At 42.5% G+C, this 11165-nt stretch overlaps 1 protein-coding gene and 1 long non-coding RNA gene across 4 annotated transcripts in view; one reads left to right on the top strand and one right to left on the bottom strand.

Moving 5' to 3' along the window:
• LOC113950109 overlaps positions 1 to 9653 on the bottom strand; it is a 16942-nt gene extending 7289 nt beyond the window's left edge. The window contains exon 1 of the long non-coding RNA XR_003528671.1: positions 9349 to 9653. This is a non-coding gene — a long non-coding RNA (uncharacterized LOC113950109). The remainder of the gene's footprint in view (positions 1 to 9348) is intronic.
• Positions 1 to 11165, top strand: part of ARID5B (AT-rich interaction domain 5B) — a 117507-nt gene that overhangs the window by 95841 nt on the left and 10501 nt on the right. The window lies entirely within an intron of this gene.

The following is an 11165-nucleotide window of genomic DNA, read 5'->3' as shown; positions in this document are numbered from 1 at the left end:
TCTTTCTTTCTTTTTTCTTTCTTTCTTTCTTTCCCTTTCTTTCTTTCTTTCTTCCTTTCTTTCTTCCTTTCTTTCTTTTTCTCTTTCTTTCTCCTTTTTCTTTTATCTTTATTCTTTCTTTTTCTTTCTTCTGTTTTTGATTTTTTTCCTTAGACAAGCAAATGCGAATAAAAGCTCAGCAATTTCAGGCTCAGATAAGGAAAGTCCAGTCTCTTGTTCCTGGGCATAAACAAGTTACTTTGCTGGGGTCAGGAAGAGACTGTACTTGCCTGTGCAGAAAGCAGCATGACTGAGCTGTGCTCAGTGGGCAGTTTTGCTCCTTATTTTAGTACCTTCCATGTTGGCCTCTCCAAGGGACGTACTGCCATCCTCATGGAGGGAGGGGGAATTGATCATGCCCATTTACAGGAGACACCTCCAACAGAAGGACCCAAAGGAGTTGCATGTAATACCACTATAAAAGTTAGAAGCTTTCTGGAGATTGAGCCAAGCAGCAGAGCAAGCTGAGTGAGTTGCTGCGCGTGTCAGGAGGGGCTTTTTCCTGCCCTTGCGCTGCAGACAAATGTTATAGATTGTTTTATTGACTCATCAGATTGTGGGTATTCAGCTCTTCCCCTCCATCATTACAGCCCCGAGAGTCTCAGGGCTTCCTCTTGCACCCAAGCCAGCTGATGAGTTTCCAACTGGCAGTCTGGCTCTTCCCTCGCCAGATGTGCTTTGGAGGATGTTATTTGACAGAGGAGACCCAGGCACACATAAGCATTAGGTCTCTGCCGGTTTAGGTTGCAGAGGGTGCGAGCGTTGCTGAGCTCTGTGTTGAAATCCTGGAGTCACCGAGAGCACACGTGTCTTGTAGTTGTGGAAAAATAAATGAGCCATTCCAAATACTTCATGAACCCCTGTCTCTCTCTTCTGCTTTCCTGACAGTGTTTCATGCTAGTGTTTTATTTTTTTACGTGCAAACGCCCTGAATTGCACTCCCCTTCCATGCATAGAGACTCGTCTTTGTGACTGACTCAGCAGTTACTCGAGGTGTGCTGCAAAGTGCCACAAACCCCACTGTGGTCACTAGAAAACCTGAGCAGACTCACAATGCCTTCAAGATTGAAAACCCTTTCCAGGCTATCCAAAAGCAGTTCCGCTTGCCTCCAGCCAGTCTGAGGAAAGAGTCTTTTAGTTTATGGTTAGATTGGTCTTGGTAAACCAGAGAGCTCAAATCTGAGTTCTTGGATGGCAGCCTATCATGTAGTTCTAGATTATGTCTGATATGAGGCAGCACCTATTTTCTGGGACTCTGGGAGGCTGTCAGAAGATGACATTTGGAGAAAAAGTCTTGCAGGATTTTTAGGTTAACCTTGAGCTTACCTAAAATGTGCTTTACCAAATTTGGTCTGAAAAACGAAAACACGTATACAAAACCCTCAGTCTCTAAATTTCTACTGTTAGATGCTTTTTTTCCACCACAGGAAAGCTGTATTAAGCCTCAGACTTGTAGAAAAGTAAATGAAATTGTCATGGTTTGTTTCAGCTGGTAATTCTAACTACAGCACCTGTAATGGTCATTTATAGCCAAAGTGCTCAGATGACGTTTAATCTAAAACTAGAACTGCAGTGCAGGAGCATAAGCTCATGATTCAGGACACGCATACATTTTCAAACTTGATTGTGAGCTGTAAAGCTAAACTGGAAATTGAATTAAACTGGAGAGTAAATGCTGAATAAACCTCACGATTTTTCCTTTTTGAATCCCACTGGCCTTTCCTTACTTACTGGAGGCAGAATAGGCAGTTCCCTGACTTCACTGACCCTGGTGCTGTTTGACTTAGCCTTGCCATTCATCTCTACAACCACATCTCAAGGCTGTCCATGTTGTGTTAGCCAGCTCTTTTCCAAAGTGGCAGAGGAACTCCTGTTTGCACTGGCTTTAGCATACCAAGGCTGTTTAGGTGGCAGCCACTTTCAGTGACATCCTTAGGATGCTGAGGAGTGGAATGGCATGTATGTCCCAATTCAAGCACTGCATCCCACCTTCCTGGCCTCTCCAGGTTTCCCTTTGAAAGGTGGAATTCTACACACGACTTCAAAGGGCAAAAAGAGAGAGAAAAACCAAACGGCAACAACAACCAACCAACCAAACAAAAAACCAAACACAAACCACGACAATTGGAGGGGCAGAATTGTCTCTCTGTCTAGCAAATCCCATGAAGAGATACTAGTTTTGTCTGAAGGTGTTTATAACCTCTACAAAGCCACCATGTTGCTGCAGACTCATGGTAGCAAGGATGCTAAAAGCTGAAACAAAGCCAGATTTAAAGGCTGTGGGGAATGTATTGCTCTGCATCCCCCTGTTTGGAGCAGAACTTGTGGTAGTAGCTGCTGGTGTGGTGTAAGCAGGCAGAGTGCTTCAGTTGGGGCAGTGTTTGCTTTGTTTCCCTGGTTAAAGGGAAAGAAAGGTTTTTGTGTGCATTTTCAGCCGATTCATTTATCATATAATATGGTTTGTGTTTCCAGTAACTGGTTTCATTTTAAAACAAGGCAAGGCTGCCAGTGTTTCAGTAAGTGTTATTTGTATATTAGTTAGACAACTTTTGTTTTATTAATGAGTATAATAATGAAAATGCAGGTTTCTGAGTAGAAGCAATGGGTGTTTTTATTTAAAGCATAGCAGGCATCGCATAATGCCAGTGAATGCATTATTGTCACTGTAGGCATGGCTGGTCTGGACCTGCCTCTGATTGGGTTATTCCAAATAGGCCCAAGCACTTCATAAAAATGTCTTTGTCAGCCTAGTTTTCCTTCCAAACCTATTCATCTCTGTCAGTTTTTAATATTAGTACCAGGCTCTTGGCTATAGTCCATTAGTACTGCACTTAATTGCTCATGTTACAGATGATTACCAATATAAAAAGCATTAATGTTTTCCCATCGTGGGGCTGTGCTCTGTGCACGACTTGGACCGTACAGACCTTATGTGTTGGTTTTGTTGTTATTGTTGTTTTGGTCGTTACTTTCTTCCTTTGTGCTCCTTTGATGCACTTACCTTGCACGGTCACAGAAAGCCAGAGGTGTGTGTGGTTGGTATGAGCTGATTCAGCCTGCACCGTTCCTGTGAAACTCTTACAGCCCTTGTCAGTACCCTACATATCTCTCTCTTATCAAGAAACCCTCAGAAACAGCTACTTTTCTGTGAAGCACTCTTCTCCGTGCCATCTTCCCCTAATAAAGCAGATGTGGTTTTCACATGCAGGATTTGAGGTTTCTTTTTGCTTTTACACAAAACACATGATCAGCAGCTTTAATTTGCTGGCATGAGCAAATGGCTGTGTTTCTGCAGTGCTGATGACGTTGTTGTTAGGTATTTTTCATAAATATTACACCACCCCCCCCCCCCCCCCAAAAAAAAAAAAAAAACAAACCAAAAAACCCAACCTGCTATTTTGCAAGGTATATAAAGTACCCAATAAAACGAATTGAACAAAACAAAAATCCTAGCAATTGCCTGTTGGGGCTCTTTTCTGTCTCCAAGTCTGGCTGTGATTCATCTTGGTTTCCCCCAGAGCAAGCCCTGTGCACGAGCTTTGCACAAACATGCATGGACTGGGGAATTGTGGTGTGCAATGGCATACAGTGACTCTCCTCAGCCTCTTTGGTAGACAGACATGCCTGTGTTGGAAGGTGTCGTGGCAGGCAACTGGGCCAGTAGCCTCCTGACCTCTTTGGGTGCTGCAGGAAGCTGGGCTCCCTCAGGATCTCCAGCAGGGATGGACCTAGAGACTCCCACAGGCCGTGTCCTGCTCTTCAGCAGTGTCTCATATCCTGGCCCTCATGAGTCGCACTTGTAAAGCCACTGTGTCCTGGTCAAACCCAGCTGGAGAGGAATTTATTAGGCCTTGTGCTCTCGCCAAATTCAGGCAGCTGTGTGGGAGAGCCTTCTGCGAAGCCACAACCACTGGGAACTTGAGGAGGAGCAGATAGGTGAGATGGGTTGTGGTTCTTCACAGTGGGGCAGGGTGGCTGTACCCGTGCTTTGGACACTGACTTGTGCAGGGTTTTATTCTGGCTGTGAGTGTGGCCCCTGGGTACTTGCAGAGCACCCTGCACATCTGTCCCTTACCAGGGGACTAAACCCCAGGAGATATAGTGTCTTGTGCAATTCAGAGCCCAGTCTGCCATTTTTCTTTCTAAATTGCTCACATAAATATTACATATTATCAGAAACACAAGGTAGGTCAAAATAAGTCCTTTACATGGTTTCCCTTTAACAGCCATAAAGTCTGTCTACCCTAAGGATATTGTGCAGTAATTCAATATGCAAGAGAGCCCTGTGTTCCATGCAAATGCTTTTTGGTTTTGTTAAAGCATTTAGATAACTTTGGTAACGTGTAAGAATTTCAGTGGAGTTTTGTAAGAAATAGCAGCCAATTTTTAGAGAGAAAAAAAAGCAGGAGGCTAGTACGGCATCTACATGAAATTGCTTATGGTTATCTTTTAATACATGTTGTAATTAATAGAAGGTTTTGATTTACACTGTTAAGTGTGAAAACATCCTTAGGCAAAAATTAATCAAATGTTATGTCATGCTGTAAACTACAACTAGCTCTTTGTTTGACCCAAAAAAGACTTACCAAGCAATAGTTTTTTCTGGTTGTTTTATTTTTGTCTTCACCCCACTTCCCTGCCCCCCTCACACTTCAACTCGTCCCAGACTCCCAGAAAACTTCACAAGTTGCAAATTGTCTCAATAGTTTTCCATCAAGCACGAATTTAAGCCTGAAGATAGATGAGGTGTCTCAGTTCTCTCTTTTTTTTCCTGGGTTTTTAGTTTGGAGGTTTTTTTCTTTTTGATAAATAACAAGAGGTTTCTGCTTATGATTTTCTGCCCTCAGGGCTTTATCATTAAGATTAAATAACTACTCTCAAGCATACCACTGAACAAACATCTTTTCAATTATGTGAGTAACAGATGCTTTAACAAAGGAACTATTGAAAATTCAGAAAACTTCCTCCCTCTCCAAAATTTAGAAAGTATCAGATGACAGAGGAACGTAATTGTTTACCATTAAAATAGATCCTTAGCTGTCCATTCAAAACATCTGAGAACACACATATTTTTCAAAATTTCTGAGGTTTCAGCCTCAGAGACTTACTGGCCAGCACTGGAGTCAGCGGGAGTCCTTGGGTGCAATGTTCTGGACAGTAGGGTGCTGCCTTTTAGTGCCTGGAAACAGATGATCTCTCTCCTGGCAGGGAGTTGTTTTCCCAGCTACATCTACCTTCCACCCAGGAGTTTGTCCTTGCAGAATAGTGGCATACCATGTGCCACCCACTGCTTTTGGGGTCCCAACACACCCCGTCACCAAGCTGAGTGCTTGGAGTTGGTCACACCTGGTAACCTCGCTTCTTGACATCCAGGAGTAGGGACAGGCTTGACACATGTGGACAGGCCCCTTTTCCTTGCTGGGAGCTGAGTTGCCCCAGGAGGGTGCTGCACAGTGGGAAGCGTGCCATTCTCCTTTGCAGGAGCAGCACCAGTGATGAAGAGTAAGATCTTTCCCCTCAGGTTTCCCAGGGCTGCTGGGAATCTCCACCTTGTACTTCAGGATTTTGCTAAAATGGCATGGGATGCCCTGGTTTGTTTGGCTTTGAGCAATGGAGATATGACTCAGAGCTCCCAAGGGAGAGTCAACAGGATTTTGGGGTCTCTCCAGGAGACCTGCACCCCACAAGCAGTGCAAAATGGCATCTGTAAGCTTGTCCTGAGCATAGGGACCAAGCATTGCAGGGACTCTATGAACCTACTAAACAAAATGCATGTCTTTAGATGTAGAAATGGTGACTGGACAAACAGAGGCTTGTAGCAGTTTTGGTAGAGTGACCTGGGGAAGCCGCTCTGTGCCCACCACCTTTCCTTAGAATCTTTCACATGCAGTAAATCTGCACCAAAGGCAAAAGACTGGGGTTGTTCATCTCTCCCTGCTGAGCCCTAGGATCGGAAGTGCCTGAGCTCCCCTAGCCTGGCTGTGCAGCTAAATCAACAGCTGTGTTTGTAATGTCACTAATTTCCAGTTTACTTAAAACAAACTGTCTTTGAATTCTCTTACAGCAGCGCAGTTCCCACCTTTCAGCAGTGAGCCATTCTCATTACCCACCAGCACTCCCAGTGGGCTGTGAGGAAAGTTGTTGATGAAAGGATGAAAGAGCCATTTCTTTAAGGAAGGAAAGTTCTTTGGAAAGAAAATTGAACTCAAACATATTTTGTCTTTGCTGATAAAATACGTGCCAGTTTTGTACTTCAGACAAATGCAAATCAAGCCATTGCTATTGTGTTCTACACAAAAGCACGTGAGGCTTGCTTCCGTAACCCCTCCATTGTACAATGCAGTCCAGGGAAAACTCTGCTTCATTTCCTCAATGTATTTTATATTTCCATTTTGGAAAACAGACTGAGACCTTAAAGTTTCCCTTCTTTGCTGGGAATGTGTCAGTGGTGTCCAGGAGAGCTGCCTCCTGCTCCTGGCTATCCCCACCAACTGATTGCTGTTGAAGGTGCCTTGTTTCTCTTGCCTACACTGACACCAGTGCTCCGAGATTTATCCTTTTGAAAAGCATCACAGTAAAAAAGACAAGACTTCTCTTGGGATCAGAGCTCAGGTGTTCCTGCTGGTCCCTTAAAACAGCTGAATTTTTGCCACTCAGTTTTGCCCCTGAGTTTCTAGGGGACAAGACTCCGGTTTCTCTCACCAGGGTTACTGATGGGGGCCCCTTTGCCCCACAGGGGCTGTTGCCAGAGCTGCCCCAAGCTGCTCTGGCTCAGTGACCCTCCTCCCAGCCCTGTGCTTGGACCCTCTGGCTGCAGGGACTGTGTGCAGCTCTGCCTGGCTGCTGTGGGGACCTCTTGAACCAGATGGTTGCCCTCTGGAACCAGGCAAACCAGCTGTCTTGTCCCCCAACTCCAGAGGAGGGAGTTGGAGCCACTGTGGCCTAAGGTGCTCAGGAGGAAAGCCTTTCCCAAATTCCTACCTGTAAAGAGTCCTATTGCCTGTCCCTTTTCAGCATTTTGAAGCTCTAACAGCTTAATGTTCTCATGATTTACATTAGCATCTAATCCTTGCATAATCTCACTAATCCCTTGGCCCCAAGATATCCATTGGCAGTGAGTTCCATGGGTTAACTGGTTGCTGGATTCATTTGGTGGAGCAAATTTAAATCTTTTTCCATTCCAGTTGCAATTAGCCTCCTTAACCTGGCCAAGCATGCGAATGGGGCAACATCTCCCAAGGAATGGGCTTCAGTATTTTAAGTCCTTCCAAGATTATTCTTGTGGCTGAGAGGCTCCATTGCATGCTATTTTGTGTTGGACTTGAAGCCCTTGAGAAAGCGCAATGATGTCGATGGGAGACGTGCTGGAATATTTTATTCTGCCAAAGACAAAACAAAAATAAATACTGAAACAGAGATATAAAAAAATATTGTAGGGGTTGTGCTGAGCTGCCTCCTTCCCTCCTTCACCCTGTGTGTCCTGGGCATATGGTTCCTCCCTGGCCCCAGAGCCCTGTCATATCCATACACAGTAGGGAGAATTAAAGAGGAAACTGGCAGCCTTAACATTTAATTTCCTTCCTCTTTCTGGGCTGGTCAGATCCTTTGCATTATTGTAACTACTTTTTTTATCATGCCTATAAATAGATGTGCTCTCATGTGTCCTGTGAAGCAAAGTCGGGCCAAAAAAGTCATTCATTCTGCATAATCAATACATGTAGTGGTTATTGGCTCAGATGAGATCTTGTATTGTTAGTTCTGTAGCTCAGAAAAAAAAATGTTGACTAATAAAGATTAAGGGCTTTTTTTTTTCCTTTTATGAAATGCTAATGATGAAGACATGTTTGATATACTGTGAAATACATTTCTCTAATGTGAAGTTTCTGCTTTTTGTTGAGGAAGAGATTCAGTCCCTGGAGGATTTTAGAATTTGTAAATATAAAATTATCTGCTTCAGTGTTTTTTAAAAAAACGTTGGCAGAAAGCCAGATTACTTACATTACTGTAATAGATTTGCTGACCTCTGACATCTGCTGCAGAGAAGTACGTTGAATTTTTCATAATATCAGATGATGCAGATCTAAAAACTCAGTACACTGCACCATTATTTAATTCAGGACTTACTAAAAGAAAATCTTTTTTTGAGTAGCAGTTTATACGTGATTAAACTTAATATTGCCGATTGTAACAAATCAGGATTAGTATAGTACTGATTTGTTAATCTAACTTGTATTGATTTTAAGTTGTGTTTATTTAAAAAAAAAAAAAAAGAAAAAGACTGGCTTTTCACAGTGACTGAATTTAATAAGAAGCCCTGTGATAGCAAAGACTCCCCTACTGTTTCTGCTCTTGGCTGGAAAATGTTATTCTTGTATTATTCCAGGAAAGAAAAAAATCTCATGCTGCTAAAAATCTGCTGCCTGTGGAAAGATTTTTTTAATACACTAGTGCTTACATATTCTATTTATGTTAATTGACTTATAAATAATACATTTTATTAATCTTAATATAGGAATCTTGATCATGATAAAGACCCTTTTTTTTGGTCTTCTCTTAGGCTTTACAAGCAAATATTCTTTGGACCACGAAATATTCCCCCTCTTTTCCTTTTTTAAAAATACTTTGATACTTCCTCCCCTGTCGTGAAATACAGCCACAGTTCAAAGCAATGGAAAACACGGTTGTTGTTTCCAACGTACAATCCATTCCAAGTATCTCGATCCAGGTTTTTTGGACATTGTCTTTACCTCTTCCTTGCGCAAAGATTGATTAAATCTTACCTGCACTGCAAATATTTGACCAAAAAAAAAAAAAAAAATCTCGCGCTGGTTTCAGACATGTCACATTCTGCTAAACTATTTGGCTAACAGCAGATCGCATTCTTCCGGTGTTGGGCAATATTGACCTTAAATTGGCTAAACCGGCTGCTTTCATGGCATGTGAGCTGGCTGCTTACATGTTCCAAGAGCTGTATTAGCTTTATTACTCCTGCGCTATAAAAACTTCTAATAATCAAATGATAAGATCATATCCTGTGGGTGATTGTGTTGTACCATGACAGGATAACTGAAAAAACATTCAGTGAAAATTGCAACCAACGGAAATCTCTACATGAAGCGGCAATTGCTGGCGTTGCTGGGCTCGGTGCTGCTCCCCGCGGTCTCGCAGCCCTTGTTCCTGCCCGGCTCCTCGCCAGCCGCTCCCAAAAGCCACCTCCACCACAGGGACCGGCAGCCCGCCGGCCCTCCTTTCAGGCAAGGAGGGGAAAATCCTAGAACAAGCCATCCTTGTGTTTTGATTCAGTTTTACCTTAGTCATGCCACCTCCCCGATACATGAAACATTTAATTCCAGATTTCCTGCCACTGGCTCCAGGCCGCTGACCGGCAATGTGAAATGTATTTTTACTGCTGTCGGCCTGCCAACTGCTGAGCTCAGTGAAAAATAACTAAAATGAAAACCTTGTACTCCCACATGAACCCTTAAGATCAGAAAAGGAAATTTAAGCCACGGTAACTAATTAGCGCCCAAGCTAATGAGTTCTGGTGAGGTGCAGAAGCAGGAGGAGGAGGAGTTTATGTCCCGTGTTACCCTACAAGGCTCAATGGAGAGCACGCGAGCGGTGATTAATCGTGTCGACCCAGGCCTTGCTCCCGTCCTGGCCGGAGCCACGGGGTTAATCACTTGGCACCTTTCAGGGAAAGGCCCCACTCCATGGGTTGGGAGCATCTCTGTGTCCCATGGGGCATCGGACAGCGTCTTAAACCTTCCTGGATGGAATATGTAGAGTTTTAATGGGCGACATGTTCCCATGGAAACAAAACAAAGTCAAACACTCCCCTCACAGTGCTAATAATTATTGTAATAAAACGTGTTTTTATTAAAAGCGATTTTAAATATTTAACACATGGCAAAGCAGCCTGGACGCTGCCCTATGTGAAACCCAACCTTGCCTCGAGTGAAGTCCGAAGTGCTTTGTGCAGCGCAGGGAGGAATTTGGTGTTTTCACCAATATTTGCACTTTGCGAATGAAATGTAGCAGCCTCAAGTATGAACAAGATTATTTTTTTCTTCTTCTACTTGGTTATGCTTTTTATTATATAAACATTAACTGTAATATTACAGTGGGAAGCAGGTATTTGGCAACTACGTATTATTTTGCTAAGTTTGCATAGAGGGAGCAGTTTCCAGTTTTAGCAGCTGTAACATGTTTAAACTCAGTTTGTAATGGGATCTGAAGATGAATATTCCCCGTGGGCTCTGCTTAGCTTCATTACTGGAGCCCTGCCAAATTCAGGGCTAGAAAGTATTATTCACGCCTCTTTGCACATACCATGTCAGAGCATGCTCAGTTAATGAATTTTGTTTCTAATACAGCATAAATTAGGTTTATATTTTAACATAATTTATGTTGTATTTTATTAAAATGTAAAATATTATGATCACGAGCAATCTAATTTCTACTCTCTTAAGCCCAAACTGTGTTTGAACATCTAAGTATGTAAATCAAAATTGCATGCTTAGAAACTGATTCTAGGATAACAAACGAATATCTGAACCAAAGAGGTTTCTGCCTTGGAGTCTTAGATTAAAGATAATTAAGGATTCCCGGTATTTGAGCAGATTTATGTTGTTTATAAGCAAAGTACATTTTCTTCATAAAGTCAACTTGTCTTTTTTTTTTTTTTTTAACAAATTATGTTTGCTGTATTAAAGTTCATATTTTTAAAGTCTGAGTCTTGTATTAATCCCACAGTGAGTCATTAATCATACCAAAATGCTTTATAAAAACTTTAATCACAGAAGTTGAAACTGAGATTGTAATGCAATCCATCCCTTTTAATTATGTCAGTTATTTTTCCTTTCAGATCAAAAATTGCAAAGGGAAAACAGATAGATTAAAACTCGGTGGTTTTGATGCTTTCAGGGGGAGGATATTTTTTGTTTGTGTTTCTTCCTTGGTTTTTTAGAGTGATTTTGTGCACTTTGTGGCAGACAGTTCCACAGTGAAAAATTCCTTTGCTTTTAACTCTTTTCCTCTCCCTTTCTTCCTTAAAATAAGACTCCCTGGAGAAGGCAGGGAGCGTGGTGGCTGTCACTACATAGGGGTCTTGCACGGGTGGCAGC

The sequence above is a fragment of the Corapipo altera genome, unplaced genomic scaffold (assembly GCF_003945725.1).
Source record: "Corapipo altera isolate COAL_440 unplaced genomic scaffold, ASM394572v1 53, whole genome shotgun sequence".
NCBI classification, from domain to species: Eukaryota; Metazoa; Chordata; class Aves; order Passeriformes; family Pipridae; genus Corapipo; species Corapipo altera.
The sequence above is the reverse complement of the archived record's forward strand: the minus strand, read 5'-3'. Positions and strand labels throughout refer to the sequence as shown.